Source organism: Gorilla gorilla, chromosome 7, assembly GCF_029281585.2.
Source record: "Gorilla gorilla gorilla isolate KB3781 chromosome 7, NHGRI_mGorGor1-v2.1_pri, whole genome shotgun sequence".
Taxonomy (NCBI): domain Eukaryota; kingdom Metazoa; phylum Chordata; class Mammalia; order Primates; family Hominidae; genus Gorilla; species Gorilla gorilla.
In genome coordinates, this window is record NC_073231.2 from 69,682,692 (window position 1) to 69,701,346 (window position 18,655).

Genomic DNA, 18,655 nt, shown 5'->3' on the forward strand with positions numbered 1-18,655 from the left:
ATTTTTATTACTCATAAATCCATTATGTTGATGAAAAATAGACACAGAGATGGCTAAATACATTTTCCAAGTCATCAACCAGTGAATGAAAAGGTGTAATTTAAATCAGGCACTCTGAGGTGTCAATTTTCTGGATGCATTTCTGAAGTCTAAATCTACACGTTGATTCATTGACCTTGTAATTTCTGGTTCTTATTTTGGTCATGGAAATGCCTGTGTTGATTGCAAAGGGCATCCTTTGGTTACTCTTGATTTAAGCTGGCTAATGACTTTGGTGCAAGGTGTTGAGAAATGGTGAATCAACCTATTTTCAAATACTGGCTCTACTTCTATTGCTATAAGTGGTAGCAGTGTCTATCACCAAAGAAAATTGTTGAGCAACAGTGAAAGTCACTGCAATATTTATATGGGCATATAGTGGTGGAGAGATTATTGCAAGCAAAGACACAAGAGGTTGAGGTTTCACAGTGTCCTCATTTATCTCTGGACAACTGTGGCTAATCCTTCTGGACTCAGTAATTCTGGCATCACCACCCCGGAAGTGAAGATTGCATAGCCTCACTGAACCAAGTGAACCACTTTCTCCAGGGATTTCCCATTGTAATTCAGTTCCCAGTCCCACTGAAACAAAGTGCCTAACATTTGTGGAAAAATTATTCTTTGCCAAGCACTTTTATTTATCATATAGGGCATTTATTTGTTTGTATGCTCCCCTCCCCTTCACTGGAAGCTTCAGAAAACAAAAATAGCTAGTGTTTTATTAATCTCTAGCCCCAAGCATTCAGTGCCTTGTACATAATGGCCCGTCATTGAGTGTTTATTATATTCAATCGAAACTTGAGAATGTTTTATTACTTTACAATTTTATTTTGGTCATTCTACTTGCCCTTTATATCTCAAACTTTTCACATTTTACAGGACACATGACTTGTTCTTTTGAAAACATTATTCATCTGCTCAGTTCATGAACCTTTCAGATATATCAGATCCGCCTCAGAACAGTCTGAAAGTATTCAATGAACTGACAAAGTACCACTAATTATAAAGCCATTACTAGTTCATCTATCTAAAGATAAGTACAATTTCCTGAAAAGATTTGTCCCTAGACATTAAACAAATGAGATCTCATCAAATTATTGTCTTTAGCTTCAGTACAATGTGGGTACTTCTGCAAATAATTCAGTCTACCTATTAGTGGTGCTTTTGTCTCTCTAGGAAACGGCATCACTATTGGCTAGTCATCAATATCTTGGCAGGGAACTCTAGTTCATTGCCTAAAAGTTTAACTGCCTAAATTTTTCAGGTACTCATTACATAATTACATGGTCACCATACAGTCACTTTCAAAATAAAGTAATCGTCACATATCATTGTTACTGTCTTCTATTTCTAATCTAAAGTGATGTCCCCAGGTAAATTCACTGATAAATATTTCATATAAGAATATGAAAATAAAATAAGACATTTCAAGGACAAGACTTAATTCTTTAACTGTCGAGAATAAATTTAAGCAACCTGAAAAATGTTCATGACATTTCATGACTACTATCTGAGCATTCATTTATTCATGAATTATTGAACTCACACTTTAAAACAGTTCCCAAAACCAGAACCTAAACATTTCTGCCCTAACAAAATCAGAAACTTTATAAGTGAGAATTTAATGCAGTATGAACAAAGACATTTTAATGACAAGAATATGAGTCATTGACTGTTGAGAAAATTAATACAAATTCTCATAAAATATTACATTTATTCTATTGAAAACATAAAACTAGCTGACAAATCTGATACATAGAACATTCAAATTTTTAATAATATAAGCAGCATCAACAATTTATAATTAAGTGAATTTAATAGTATTCAGAACTCCAACATAGTAAGCAAGTACTGATGGTTATTTCATATAAAGGACTTTTTGAAAATTCTTCTAAAACACTAATTCTATCTGTTTGACTCATTGTGGGAAGTGGTTCAATAATGAGATCAGTAAAAGGGAACACTATCCACTGAATTTTTGGTTAGGAATAAGTAGACATTAAAGGATGTCACTGGAAAAAAATGGAGATTATGGCCATAGGCAGCCATTTATTTGGGGGAAGAGAAAGAAAGGGCTGGAAGAAACAATACAGTTGAATCTTATTTTTAGGCAGAGATGAAAGATCAAGAAAAGTGCTAAAAAAGGATTAATTAATACATATTATAGGAGATGACATGGATAAGGGATCTTTATTTCACCTCCGAAGAACTGAGCTTAGTATAACTAATTTACACTTCAGCTGTTCTTGGGAGGAGGGAGAGTTTGGCCTTTAATGATTGTCACAGAGCACTACAGTCAGCTCTTCATATCCCTGACTCTGCATATAGGGACTCAACCGGCTGTGGATCTAAAATATTCGAAAAAAGTAAGAAATAAAAAATAACAATGTGACAATAAAAAATACTGCACATGAAAAGGGGTAAGTTCTTTTATCCCCCTCGCAGGGCATGCGATGGGGGTGTGGCTCGCTTCTGGTGCCCCACTGCTTATACCCCTAGAGGGGAGCACGCCGAAGGGCAGGTAGTGGGAAGCGCCAACCCCAGGGCAGTGTCTGAGGGTTGAGTGCTTACAGCTGCAGAAGCCCCATTGGGCGTGTGTTACAGTGCGCTCTTTCAGTTTCAGTTTTTGATTAACACAAGCTGCAAGTGGCTTGTGTTAATCAGCTCAGTCAGGCCCTCTGCCTTATCAGAAGGACAGAGGGCTTTCTGCATCCCAGGTTCATGCCTTAGTGTACAGGAAAAATCAGATCACACGTGGGCTTGGAGAAGGAGGGCAAGGTTTTATTAAGTGGAGGTAGCTCTCATCGAGGTGAATGTCTGTGCCCTCTAGAGTCTGTGCCCTCTAGAGTCTCAGAATTTTTATGGGCACAGGATAGGGGCATGATGGGCAAGGGTGGTCTTGAAAAATGCAACATTTGGTTGTGAAAACAAAAATGCCTGTCCTCAACTAGGTCCGCGGGCACAGGCCTGAGGGCGCAGCCCTTGCCAGGGATCTTATCCTTCCCCTCCCAGCATTTCCCTGCCCCGCTCCCATTATCACAAATAAAAGCCAATACAGTCTAAGAACTATTTACATAGCATATACATTGAATTAGGTACTATTAATAATCTAGAGATGATTTAAAATTTGGAAGGATGTATGCAGGTTATATGTAAATACTATGCCATTTCATGTAAGGGGCTTTAACATCCTCAGATTTTGGTATTTGTGGGAAGTCTTGTAACCAGTTTTCCAGAGGAAACTGTATGGAGGAACGACTATACTGATGGAAGAAAAAGTAGCCCAGCTGCTTGGAAAGGCTGCAAAAACACACTAAAGAGGTGGCTGCTGCATTTTCTGATTAAAATTATCCTTGGCTGAGTGTAGGTACAGACAGTAAAGTGATAATGATCTCCCTATTTGCTTTGAGAGACACCAAGTAAATACAACTACAGGCTTTATATTATTCGTCTAATTCCATTGACCTTTAAACAGTAAAAATATCATCTGAATTCTGACAACAAAGTCAAAATGCATTCTGGTTTTCATTGTTTACATAGATTTGGAGGTGGACTGCTAGACGTTATTTTTGTCATCTAGAACTCCCAAGATTCATAATCTCTTTCTATTACACTCTGCAAACAGAGAGAAACTGGTGAACAGCGACTTGAACACGGGCTCCCTATAAGTAAACGACAGTGGTGAGCGATGAAGAAAGAGCTTGCAGGGAGCAGCAAATGCCCTGGGAGGGGTCTTGTGTGTTTCAGGGGCAACATTTGTTGACTGGGCCTCATGGTTCAGGTGAACGATGAGTGAGGGAAAAACACTACCTTCTATAGCACAGCATGCTGAAGGGAATCTTATCAAAACCAGGGGCTGGGGGGAATCATAGACAAAAAAGAATAGAACCAATATTAAAATGAGGGTTGGACCCAAGGAAGATCTTTTTACAAACTAAGCTAAGCAATTATACAGCATGGTATTAAATAAAGCATTTCTGCCTTAAAAATGGAAATGTGTATTCTGAACTAAAGAGGTTACAATATGTTGACATCAGCCTAAAAAGGACTTCTATCTAAGCATAGACAAATGGCCTCAGAGAGTGCTGAATGAGAAAGGATTATAACTCAAGACATTTGTTCTCAGCAATTTGTATGTAATAATTAAAGTTAATAGAAAAATATTTCTGCACATGCAGGGACTCAGAAAATTCATGTTCTATTTTAAAAGAATTATTTGAATACATATGTTTGATGGTTATAAGATGAATCTAAAAGAAGAATTTAAGAATTTTCAATGACATCAAAAAACTAGCACTATTCACAATGAACCTGGATGTGAGCACCATGCTCAGTGTATTTTAAGGAGTAGAAACTCCTTGCTACCCAGTCTCAAGGTCCCTCTCTTTCCTCTACTGTGGTCAGTCCCCTCCTCTTCAGAGTGTGGGTTCCACAATCCTCCAGGAAAATCCCATCTGTAACCACAGAGGTTAGTTTTACCTGAGAGTCCTCCTCTTCCTCACATCTGGATAATCTTAGATTTCTAAAGTGGTACATTTCAGTATATCAGTGCATTCAGAGTAGTGGGGGGAAGGATGGGTGAGAAAAACAGTCCAAGAGAAATACTGTAGTGCTTAATGTTTGCTACCTTCAAAGTTTCACCACAAGGATGAGGGAAAGGTTTTCCTCAAATCCATGGAATGTGATCGCTCCTTTACACATACACACACTCACACACACACATACACACACACCCCTTAGGAGGGCACAACAGAATTCTCACTGACCTAAACCTATACCTAAATTCATAACAAAGAAACAAAATATCAATCAGATCAGACAAATAAATAAACAGCATCCAAATTGGAAAGGAAGAAGTAAAATTATCCTTATTTGAAGATGACATGAGCTTATATTTGAAAAAACCTAAAGACTCCACCAAAAACTATTAGGACTGGTAAACAAATTTGGTAACGTTTCAGGATGCAAAATCAGCATACAAAGCTCAGTAACATCTCTATATGCAAACAGTGAACAATTTGAAAAAGAAATAATGAAAAATAGTCCCATTTAGAATAGACACAAATAAAATTAAATACCTAGGAATTAACCAAAGAAGCAAAAGATCTCTACAATGAAAACTGAAAAAAGACAGATTAGGAAAATTGAAGACTTCTTTTTTTATTTTTCATAATGTAGGAACAGGAAACAGACCTGGGTTGCCTGGGCTACCTGCACTTCTGCCTCACCAACTACAAAGTCAGCAGTTCCTAGGATATCCCATCAAATTTGATCATTTGCTAGAATGACTCATAGAACTTACTTAGAAAAATACTTTACTTACTATTACCAGTTTATTATAACGTATACAACTCGAGAACAGCCAAATGGCAGAGATGCACAGGCCAAATGGCAGAGATGAACAGGCCAAATGGCAGAGATGAACAGGCCAAATGGCAGAGATGCACAGTATAGGAAGAACTTGACTATAAAGAGCAAGGGGGAATGTTTTTAGGTGGTGCAATTGTGCTGTATCTTGTGGTGGTAGTTAAACGCCTGTATAGATTTATCAGAATACAGAACTGTATAGTAAATTGGATTAAAATTTTTAAATATATTTTCTTAAAATATATTTCCTTAAAATTCAACTGACCTCTGTTCCAACAGTGTGAATGTTCGGAAGTGCAGATGGAGAATACTTTTTGATGTTCTGTACTTTGATGTCTGTTAAATTTTAAAGAATTGAAGTTCTATTAAAGACCAACATTCTTTAAAATGAAAAAGTGAAGTAATCTCTTCTTGGAAAGCCAAATGGGAACTAGACCAAATTCTTTCCTTTCTTTTTCAGCTTTCTCCTCATCTCCCACTTCTTCCTCACGGCCAATTCCACAGTTAGGAGGGCATTAGAACCCAAGATTTCAACCTTACAATCCCTCTAATTACCTTCTCCTTTCCACAGTCCTCTGAAATAGAAAGGTACAACATTTCCCTTCTATACCTGCCTAATAAGGACTTCCTTCCTATCTTGTCTTCCTGCGTCTCCAGGTGTCTTTCTCCTTAGCACTCACACTGGAATCAGGATGGTATCAGTGATGCAAGAAGAAAACCTGTCTTACTCATAAAAGAGTCTTCTGAATCTTACCCTCATTTGCACTTTTGTGAGTCGTTGTAGTTGGAGGTGGGTGCAGCTAATTCTATTGTTTTTTTAGCTCACCATCGTATGATCTGAAAATAACCCTTATGATGACTTTACTGTTATGCATAATGTTGGTGGCTGCTTTAAGATATTATATTTTCTGTTAATTTAATTTTGTTTTTTGTTCACTGTGAGATTCTATTAAGAAGAAATGTTGACATTTCAAGTGCCATTTTATATATCAGTGTAGTGTGGGAAAACAAAAACAAATGCCATTTCAGGCAGAATCAAATGAATAATGTTTTACTCATTTGCTATTTTTGAATGTATTCCCTTAATGAATCTTGTCATTGGAAACAACGTTTTCTCTTAAAGTCACTTTTTGGTGGTACCTTATAATCTTAAAGTATCAGTCTTATTTGCTAACTTTTTAAAAAATATTTTTGTCTCTATATTAGCAAGTGTTGGTAGTTTATGATTTCTTTTCCTTCTTTGTCAGTGTCTATCTCTGAATTTAATGTTTTTATTAATGAGCAGTTTTTTCCTCCTAGCTCCAACCAATTCTCTAAATATCTAATACCAACTGGGTATTCAACATAATTCTGACACTGAATACCTAGAGTTAGCATCAGACTCCACAAGTTTAAGGGACTCCCCAAGACAACCCCCATTTCAGATGCCAGCCACAGATGGGTTGCCTGGGCTACCTGCACTTCCGCCTCACCAACTACAAAGTCAGCAGTTCCTAGGATATCCCATCAAATTTGATCATTTGCTAGAATGACTCACAGAACTTACTTAGGAAAATACTTTACTTACTATTACCAGTTTATTATAACGTATACAACTCGAGAACAGCAAAATGGCAGAGATGCACAGTGCAAGCTATGGAGGAAGCGGTGTGGTGCTTCGGTGGCCTTCCCAGGTATACCACACTCTCAGCTACTGCATGTGCTCACCAGCCTGGAAGCTCTGCAAACCACATTGTTTAGGGGTTTTGATGGAGGTCTCATTACATAGACATGATTAGTTATATCATTGACTTTTGGTGACTGAACTCAGCCTCTAGCCTGTCTCCCAGTCCCAAGCATGGGGTGCGGAATTAGGAGGGAGGGACTAATGGGAATTTTGACCCTCTGTTCATGCCTGTTATTTTTTACTTCTGGTCATCAGCCCCCATCCTGAAGCTATCTAGGAGACCCCAGCCACCTGTTGTCTCATTAGCATAGAAAAGACACTCTTGTCCCTGCAGAGATTCCAAAGATTTTAGAAATTTTGTACCAGGAACCCAGACAAAAGATCAAATACTTATTTTTTGTTATACCACAATCTACCTAGTCATTTTGTCTTTCTTCCAGTTATATTATTAATTTGTCCTACATATCTCATCGATAACATTCCAGGTGTTAACTTGGAGAGATTTATAACTTAAATAGCATTTGACAGGTGCAGTTTCAGCAGGAAAATAGCTATTTGAGATGAGGACATCTGGAAGGCATCTCTGATGGTGTGGCGTATGAGCAGGTATCCAAATGACAAAATGCAGCCAGCCATGTGCAAGTCTTGAGGAAGATGCTCCAGCAAGTCCAATGGCCTGAGAGACAGGGGCTATGATTGTTTTTCCACCATTCTACTTTCCATGCCTCCCAAGTTCAGGAGCAAGTTTGCTTCTCAAGTGCACATTAGTTGAAGTGCTGTTTCTTCCTTGAAGATCTTCGTCATTTGGTCAGAGCAAGTAAGTAATATCTGTGTGATTTCTACATGTGCACACACTATTGATAGGCCACACAGTACCCATAGTTGGTAACATTCCTTTCTTTCAGATGTAGGCTGGCTGTCAGTATAGAAAATGTTAGTTACTCAGCTCCATAACCTGGTTCCCAGCTGCAACATGGCTCTGTTACCCAATGCTGACCTGAAGTGGTGTGGATAGAGGGTTGGATGCGGTCCTTACAATGTTAACAAGAATTACATGCTGGGATCTGGGCAGAAATATGGTTATAAGCATGCATTAATCAGGCTTAATTAATTGAATTAACTTTGAATTACTTCCTTGTAATTCAGAGTTACACAGCACTAGATACTGACCATCTGTATCCCTGTTGTTCCTATAGATAAGACTGCTGACCTTAGAATCATAAGGTTTCAATTTAAGAATTGCTTAAGGTGTTTTTTAGACCCTGAATTCTGGCTGAATGGCTGACACCAAACAGTTTAAAGATCCTCACAGAGAAACCTAGTCATCACGAGAATGCAGTTTCTTCCTTTCCTGGTCCCGTGACTTGGCCCTGCACTCTGACTAATCAATGATCCTCATACCCCAGCTTATGCTAAACCCCTTAATATCTCTTCCCCAAACTCCTTTGGGAGGCAGATTTGAGATTTCCTCCTGTTTCCTCATTTGGCTGCCCTACTATTATTAAGCTCTTTTTCTGCTGCAACCCTCAGTGTTGTTGTATTGACTTTCTGTGCCTTGGGCAATAGATCTGCTATGGTCACAGGTTCCTGAAAGAGATCTGCACCCCTCACCCTCATCTACTCTGCCGAGAAACTGGATGAGTCATGAGCGAAGAGAGCCACTTAGGGCATCATCATATCAGAATAGGATACTGGCACTGCTGTAGTCCCCTTACAAGCAGGCCCAGAGGTCTGTGAAATCACACTAAAGCAGACCCAAAGTTCTGGTGTTGAATCCCTAAGTAGCCCCAGAATCCCCTAACCTTGACTTCTCAATACATAAAAGAAATAAAACACAAATAGTGTCACCCTTTTTATTCAGTTGTTCAGCTAAAAGCAATATAATGCACTGCATAACAGTGTGCAGAGAGAACTACCCACATTTCGTTAGTGTGATTTGTTGTGCGTTTCCTCCTGCGCATTTTTAATATCTGATAGAAGAGCTTATGGGTGCTTATCTTTGCGTGCCTGTAACTGTTTGCAGAGTGTATGAATGCACACATTTTTCCATTTGGTGGTTTTTCTGATCCTAATTCTTCCTGTCAAATCAAGTTTCTCTCCTTCTGTAAAGCTTATTTCAACACTTAAATCCTCCCTGAAGTGTTGCTGTATAACCTGCCCTGCATAATCATGACACTCACTCACGTATCCCCACAATACCTTGTAAGCACTTATAGATTTTGAAAATTCATAGTTTCTGTATAATGCTCTAAGTGATTGAGGTTTCCTTGTGTGTCTCTAAGCCGGCTCACCAGACTGGGGAAGGAGATCAAGATATAGAGGATGCAGTAGGAGCCATTTGGAGAGAAGATACATTTTGCATTTATTCAAAATATTGAAAAAGAAAGTTAATGAAATAGGCATCCTCTGTTTCCAAAGGATCTGTTTTTAAGTCAGTTATACAAATACTGAACACCTATCCATAATTACAATGAGTTCTACAAATGGAGAAGTACAGGGAGTCAACAGGAACATATGTCACTGTGGGTTCAATGAAGGTCTCCTAAAGGGAGTGAGAGTTGACCTAAGGTGTAGGAAGTGAGTTAGTCATCAGTAGTTGCAGAAAGGTTTCCTAAGCCAAAAAACAAACAAACAACAATGAAAAACCCCAGCATATCCAAAATCCCTAGAGTGACAATGTAGAGCATCTTAAGGGGCAAAGAATTGAATTATGCTATGCCAGAGATGCCACAGTAAGGACTATGCTTTTATACTAAAAGAAATGATCAACATTCATGGTTCACAACAGCGGATTGGGAGCAGAGAGAAGGGAGAAGGAGAGAGGCCTTCTTATCAGATTTGCTTTTAAAGTGAAAATTTTGGTAATATTTGGAGAAACGAGTGGATGGAGGTGATAAAACTGGATGTTGCATAAAAACTAGAAGGCTATTTCTGTGGTTTAGAGATTTCTGGATCTGAATAACTGTGTGGATGGTGGTGGCATTTTTCTAAGCTAAAAATCACAGGAGAATTTTGTGGGAAGGTCATGAACTCAGTTTTGGACCCTGGAATTTTCAGTGTCTGATACAACTCCAGGAAAACACTTAGTCTGTAGTGCTTGAAAATGAATCTGACTAGCTGTGGGGTCTCTGTTAATTAATTGACACTGCACTGTGTATTCACTTAATTGTAGTCATTCTTCAGAAAGCCCATGCATCCCTTTAGTCACCTGCACTTTCCTGCATCCTCATCTCCATATCACGGTTCTCTGCCCTCATCAACTCCCCCTGCCCCCAATCTGGAAACCCATTGCTTATTTTAAGCACTTTCCCTAACTCCTCAAATCCACTTTTTCTCTGTGAACTAGTTATGATGGTCTGGACCCCCAAACAACTAGTTAAATAAGTCAGATACAAATGCAAAATTATTCAAACATAATAGAATTATTTCTTGCTTATGAATGATACCTGCAGTGAATAGGTCTGTGTTGGCCATTCTTCACATCAGTGCCTCAAGATGACAGAAGCTCTGCCTTCTTCCATGGCTTCTACATCCAGCCCCCTTTCCCCACCAAGTGACTACCTCCAATCCAGGCAGCTAGTAGGGAAATGGTATGGAGAACATGAGCAGGGAGTTTCATGAGCCAGGAAGAACAGAGAGCCACATTATATCTCCTTATATGTTACTGATTTTGGCTCAGTTACAAGGCCACACTGAACTATATCGGTCTAGTCCGGTATAAAAAGAAAAATAGTGGTATTAAAATGGAAGCAAAAATGACAAGGTCACAAAAAGCAGAAATACTGAGGATCTACCTAAGATTCGAGAAGACAAGGGAACCATGACAAGTAAATGCAACATGTGACCCTCAATTGGTCCTGGACTGGGAAAACGGTATTAGTGAAGCAAGTGATGAATTTGAATAAGGCCTGTAGATTAGATAATAGTGCTGTATCAACATTAATTTCCTGATTTTAATATTTGTACTGTGATTATGTCAGTTAACATTTGGGGAAGCTCAGTGTATATGAAAATAACTTTTGCAATCTTTTCGCGTCTAAAATTATTTTTAATGACAATTTTAAAAGAGAGAAAATAAAAGTCTCATGGACTCATACAGACTTGTATAAGATAAGAGGGATATGGAAGGGAACATTTTCAAGGAGCTAAGAAAAGGTATATTAAGAGTAAGTGGATATGTTTTCTATTAGGGTAAGAAGTTTTCATGAGATAGCATGGTCTTAGAATCTACTTAGAATCTCCCAAGTTGGAGTATATGTTTTTAAAATAAACTTTCTATTGCTGAATAGTACACTCATTACTCTTTACTTCTGTGTAACAACCACCCAGATTATAAAATAAAACACTGTCATACTTTTAGCTTATGTTCTTCTAAAAAGCAGAACTGGAGACAAAAACTTGTATATAGCTAGTTTAATTTGAAATATTTCAGTGAATAAAACTGGGGGAATTTAGAATAGTGAAATAAGGAAAGAAAGAAAGCCAATTGAATAGTTGAAAATTGAACTGGTTACCACTGTGTGCAGAGAGACTTCAATCCTACTGGCGATCCTCTGACCAACTGGGAAGGGCTGTCTGCTGTACACATGGAAGAAGAGATTTGCTGAACACGCCTGCTTTGCACTGCCCAAGAGGTCCTAACACCCTCACACTTCCAGATTCGTACACGTGGTTAAATGGCTCAGTAGACTCTTTCAGGTGCCCTATGTGCAGCAAAAGAGAATTTTCAGAGCAGGAAGAAAGAGATAAACAGTAAAATCAAGGACATATGTTCTCAAGCTATATTTATGCTCAACTGATTGCTGTGAATGACCAATTGTAAACATTTGGCCAAGAGAGTGGGGTACAATGAATGTTCAGTACAGTTCATCCCTTGCATCTTGGATCCACTCATGCTTTTTCATTAACTAAATCAGGACTATCACAAATGACTGCAAAGTGTCAGATAGTTACAATCTCTCCAAAAGACTCAACACAAAAGGACCAGTAAAATAATTTACAGACTCACCAACTATAACTGATCTGGGGCTGTCTTTTCTGCTATTATCTGATGTCTATTATCTCTCACTCATTTAGATTTTTCTCATCGTATCCAGTAAGGTGAACAGTATAAGGGATCAGAGTCCTTGGTTGCTTTTGCCTTAATTGAGCCATAATTGGAATGATTTCCCATTTACAGTTGCAACTGGACATAGCACCAAGAGATAAATCTGTGATTATTCTGGGGTCTAGATATCGTCCTTTCTGTCTCTATTGTGTGGTATCTTGCTTTAACACTCATATAAGTCAGTGTCAATCAATCCTACCAATATAGTAACTTCATTTATTTCTTACCAGTCAATCAGCATGAGAACTCGAACATCGTTATGGGGAATCACAGCTTTGGGTTCACTGAACCCTTACTGTTTACCTGTAGGGAAGTACTGCTCATCCCAACACGCACACATAGACACACACACACATACACACACACACACACACACGGATGCAAGGATGCAAACACTTCTAATCCAGTGTAATTGAGGACAAATGAAGTAGAAATTCCTCAACCATTTGATAGTTACAAGTGCTGATTCTATGTCTAAGCCTTGGTATAAAAATCCATGTATTTTAGGTACTACTGATTCTGTATAGTATTCGGTCACTGGTTTAGTACATATATTACATCCTGATGGACAGCACCAAAGCCCCCTACTTGACACTTTAGCTGAGCATTTAATAAAACTTTACATTCCATCTCTCTACTAGGCTGGCTGTTTCTGAGCGAAGCTATATCTGAGAGGAGCACTGAGACTTTTGGTTTAGTTGCCCATTGCCATACTTCCATGATTAAAAAAAAATTCCTTGTTTGAGGAGATCTTATTCCAGGACTCATGAAAGTAAATCAAGCCTTCTCTAAACCCTCAGATGGTGGTATTGGCAGAGGTATTTTGAGCAGGGAGGGCAAGCTCATTTCCAGAACAGATATCACTTTTAGTAAGGACAAAATTTTATCCACTTCAGACTAGAAGTGATCCAATCTAATCAATGTGCCACTAGGAAACTTGCTCATCCTCTTGAGGAATAGTGCAATTTCAAAGGCTAAATATTGGTTTCTGCTATCAATAGCTTGGTCCTCCATCAGTGGCAGTATTTAGATTGGCCTTAGTTAGACAGAGTCTATAATTTTGAACCAATAATAGGCTCCATTCTGTCATCATGAGTACTTTATTGAAAAGCCCATTGTATGTGCATAGAATCACTAGCTTGAGGCAACACTCTAATCAGCTGCTGGAAAAATCATCCTGTAAAACTATGGACTGCTTCCCTGCACATTGATTTGCCACAATGGTGAATGGCACTTTTTTGTTTTGTTTTGCTTTGCTTTTATTTTTGTTTTTTGCTCCTCTCTATTCTGGTGAATGGCTTCAGCTCCTTTGGGCAAAATATTGGGGTAGTATTTATTGTATATACATGCAGTGGTATTTAAGACCTTTCCCCAAATGAACTGCCCTTGCTGTTTCATTGTAGGTCTCTAGTCAAAGTACTGGCTTAGATCTGGAAATTTTAGGAAAAGTTGCATTTTTCTATTGTTACATCTGAATTCAATCCTTTGCTTTTAAGCTGTTGTTAGTTTTCTCTGGTTAAGCCAAACAACATCCTATTTGCTTTCTTATTTGTCTCTCTTCTTGCTTGTCTTAGTTTTTTCAGAATGCTATAGCAAAAATACTATAAGCTGAGTGGCTTAAAATAACAAAAAATTATTTCTCATGGTTCTGGAGGCTGGGAAGTCTAAGGTCGAAAAACAAGAGCACTTGTTGTCTGGTGAGGGCCTTTTTCCTGGTTCATAGATGTCACCTTCTCATGGTGTTCTCACATCATGGAAGAGGTGAGCTAGTTCTCTGCGGTTTCTTTTATAAGAGCAGTAATCCCAATCATGAAGGCTATACCCTCATGATCTAATCACCTTCCAAGACTCCACTTCCTAATACCGTTACTGTGGGGGTTAGGACTTCAGCATATGAATTTGGAGAGGATATAGGCATTCACACAATAATATTTATATCACTTTGGTTAGAATTGTATCCTTTTTGCCTCTGTCATTTAAGCCCTATCACCTAGCCTATGCTAGGAGGGATCTTATCAACTCCTTAATGTTGCCAGCGGAGACTTGGCGGTGGGAGGAGGTGTGGCATTTTTTCTCCTTGTACCTTGGCTCCTCTCATAATTATATTCTAGACTAATTCGTAGCACACTCCATCTTCTAGCTGCAGGAGATGAGTCTCTAAATGCTACCATGGAAGATCTTTGGCTTTCTCAGGGTGAGGTGAGTTGATGGTTAATCTGATTCTGCTTCTGTCTTCTTCAAGGATTCTAAATTTTTAAATAAACCCAGGTAATTATCACAGACACTATAACATTTAAGTGTCTACTAGGGCTTCAACAAATGCTTCATTTTTCATCTGTACCTCAGTATAATCAACCATTGATCAGGTTTTAGTAACCATAACTTATTACACATTGAGGGATTATCAATATTCTAATTTCACCTGCAATAAGATCAGATTCTCTTCTGATCAATAAGTGGTCTTATTCCAGAATCTGAGAGTACCAACATGTTTGGATTGGGTTTCCTCAAAAAGCAAAGCCTGGATCAAGGGATTGTTGACAAGTAGTTAAAAGTAGGAAGTAATTAAAGGGAACATAATTGAAGGTTTTAAGATTAGAAAAACCCATAAGAAGGAAAATCCAATCCAAGAGTGCATATTGAGCTAGTGTGTGTTGTGGATACTTGGGGCTCCATGTAGCTGGAGATCCCTGAAAAGCAGTGCAGAGCAAATCTCAGAACTGCCTTCAAGAAACCAAGAAAAGGGTAATATCAATTTTTTCCTGCCTGATATTGACCAAAGCAATAGAATGTAGTGACTACGTTGTATTTATATAGTTACATAATTTCTGGTATGTTTGAGAACATTCCTATAGTTATAGAATGTGACAGCTGCAGAGAAGCTCCAGATAGAAGGTAAGAGACACAGAATCCAAGTCATAAAGAACGTAGCCGAAGGACACCTATGTTCAGCTCAATGCTGCAGCAATGGCTAACACAAAAAGGTAGGCTTGAGAGAATGTGATTTGGGGAATAGGGATGAACTTTAAAAAGAGTATTCTGTAAGTCCTTCTTGTGTTCCTATCTGGTCACTACCCATCACAGATTGACTTGTAACAGCTTAGATAACTTTGGTCAGTTTTTGAATTTCGTATAAATGGGTATGTGCGTATTTTAGCAGATATTTACACGGAGTTTTCCAAGTAGGTGCACAGTTTTCATTACTACCAACCATGTATGAGGATCCCAGTGACAACATCTGTTTATTAACCCTTAATTTATCAGTCATTCTGTTTTTAACTATTCTGGCAGGTCTCTAGTAGAGTCTGCCTGAGATTCTAATTTGCATTTCCCAGACAACTAATAAAGATGCATACAGTATAATATGCTTTTGGAAGCATATAATATAGGAAGCTTTTGGAAATTTCTGTTGTGGGATATCAAGTTTTGCCCATTTTTCCATTGATATACTGTTTTTTTTTTAATTGGGTTATACAATTTGTAACTGCAGTATTTGTTTTCACCCATTCTGATATTGGTCACCTGCAGGTTTGTTTCTGCTGTCTGCTTTTCTACTTTATTTGTTTTAGCATGCTTAAACATTTTTGAATGACTGCTCAGAATTTTATACGAAAAACTAAGAATTCTACAGATAATGTTCTCTCCCTTCATACAGGCTGTATCCTGTGCTCTGGTAGTTTGTGCAGGGAACAGAAAATTGGATAACCTCAAATCTCTTAGGGACTGAAGTGAATCATGGCTTGTTTATGGTCTGTGTAAGGTGCAGTCTTTCTCTGGTTTACCCACACTCCTAGGGTGTAGTACCTGGAGGGAAATAACTGAGAGCTTGGGATGATTCCTAGAGTCTTCCTTCTTTTCAAATCCTTGTTTCCATTTTGTCTTCTAGAACGGCAATACTGCCAACCACTGCACTGTGCTTTGCAGTTCCTTTTTGCTTTGTTTTTATTCTCCTTCACTATGTAGATTATCATCATACAGTCTACCACACAGATTAATGTAGACAATGTGTTAACAGGACAGAAGGTGCTAAATATCACTTTCACATCTCTGTGCTTCCCTCCTCTCTGAGATTTTGGCCCCTTACCCCGCTGGTCATCTTGACCCATCAACTCCAATATTTTGTTCTGTCTCCTCCATCAGATGGCCGGGAGTTTGGTGGTTCCTCTTCTCGTTAACATCTGCCTTCTGTCTTGGTTCTCAGCCTTTCCCTCAACCCCCAGTGGGCAAATGCTTAAGGGGAAATGTGGCTTGCATAAACTTAGGTTCTCCTACATAAGCTCCCTTTCCTCCAGGGTCTGGCTTTTTAAGTTATGAGTACAGTGTAAACTCTCCAATTCCTCCAAACAGTTTTTGGTATTTTACTTACCTTTTCTAATTGTTCTCAGTGGGAGCATTCACCTGTGTCAAGCTTCCCCATCAATATCCAAGAGTGAAGTTTCCTAAAATAAAATCTTAATTTTATTTTTGTTATGTCTTCCAATAATTTCCTCTAGTAAGTGTTCCCTCTTTTTACTGTCACCTCTATTTTTAACCTCTTTCTCTTGACTAGAGCATTTTTCCTTTAGTTGTAAACTTTCTTAATTTTCTGTCAACTCAAAGGAGGAAAAAAATCAACTTTGACCTTGTCTTACAATTGAAAATAGCTATTTTTTTCCTAAGGCAAGTTTATATGAAACAACAAACAAAAAACCTAAAGATTTTATGTCTGCTATCTCCATTTTCTTACATCCTATTCCCTCAACAACCTCTACCTCTTCTTTCTTTCTTTCTTTCTTTCTTTATTTAATTTATTTTTGAGACGGGGTCTCACTGTCTCCCAGGCTGAAGTGCAATTGCGCAATCACGGCTCACTGCAGCCTTGACTTCCCATGCTCATGCAATCCTTCACCTCAGCGTCTCATGTATCTGGGACCACAGGTGCGCACCATCAGGCCTGTCTAATTTTTGTATATTTTTTTAAGAGACAGGGTCTCACTGTGTTGCCCAGGCTGGTCTCGAATTCCTGGACTCAGGCAATCTACCCACCTCAGCCTCCCAAATTGCGAGGATAACAGGCATGAACCACTGTGCCCAGCCTCTACTTCTTAAATATGTTTTCCAAGCCTACCACTTTGCTGAAACTATCCTAAATTCCGTAGATGCTTTCATTTGATTCAAGACTTTTTTCCTTAGTGAAACGCTATTTCATTTGATGGCTCCTCCCCTTCCTTTCTGAAACTGAAACTGGCTGACTTTTTCGCTCTGAGCCACCCTTGAAGCACCCATAGCTAGTATTTATCCTACCTTTCACATTTTCTTCACCTCTTTTTCCGCCTATATGTTTCATGCTTATGTTTTGTGAGTCCAGCTCATTGTTTTTAACTTTCCTGCTTTCTTTGGGCAACTTTATATTTTCCTTTGGTTTCAGCTACTGTCAAAATGCGGATGCCATGAAGACATGAATTTTTATCCCAAGCCTTGACTATTGTCTTGATATCATAATGGTGAAGAGTAAGAATTCTAGTGTTATCATGCCTGGGAGTGATCTTGTCCTTGAGAGTTATTATTTGGGTGAATTAATTTACTTTAATAAAATGAGCATCATAATAAAGTACCTCCTAAGGTATTTGTGGAAATCTTTCTACCTACTGAGCTGATTGAAGCCTTCTTTATTATAGTCTTTATAGGCACTGTCTTTCACCCCAAATCAGCATAAGACCGTGAGGGATAACTAGTAGTTCAATAAATTCAATTTTATGGCCTTATTGCACTGAGGTTTGTGGTACACCAGAGGCTCTATGGAATATTACTTGAAACAAAATAAAATATTGTATTGTTATTAGTGTAGGAGAAGGATGGAGGTTAAAGAAAATTTAAATAAAGCCATATATGTGTTTGTATGTGCAAATGCATGTGTGTATGTAGGTGTGTGTGTGTTATAGGAAGACACAAAGTAGCACACAGTGGTTAAAAGCTTAGCTTGAAAATGTTATTCTAGGAGTCAATCCTCGCCCCATCACTTAACATGTTATGTGACTTCGGGAAGTTTTTCAAACTTTTTTGTCCAGTTTCCTCATCCATAAATTGGGGTTACTATATTTTATAGGATCATCTTGATGATTAAATGACTTAATTAATGTAAAACATTTTGAACAATGCCTGACACATAGGAAGGGTTTTGCTGCTATTGTTGTAGTTGTTATTATTATTATTGTTATTTATTATTACTTGATAGATGCAATGGAGGAGATGCAGGAATTATTGAAGAAACATCTGATACATAAACTATGTACAGGTGTCAGTCTTAGAGAACTTACTAACTAATAATATGGATATTTCCATTTAAACAATAGTTATTCAGGATTATTCTGACAAAATTATGTTAAGAATTCCATTCCTAGCTGGGGTTGTAGCAATTTCATTAAGTTGAGGCACTAAAAAGTTTTTGAGAAGCTTTTTATTAGCTGTTCTTTAAATAATTTGGGGGCAAAAGATGC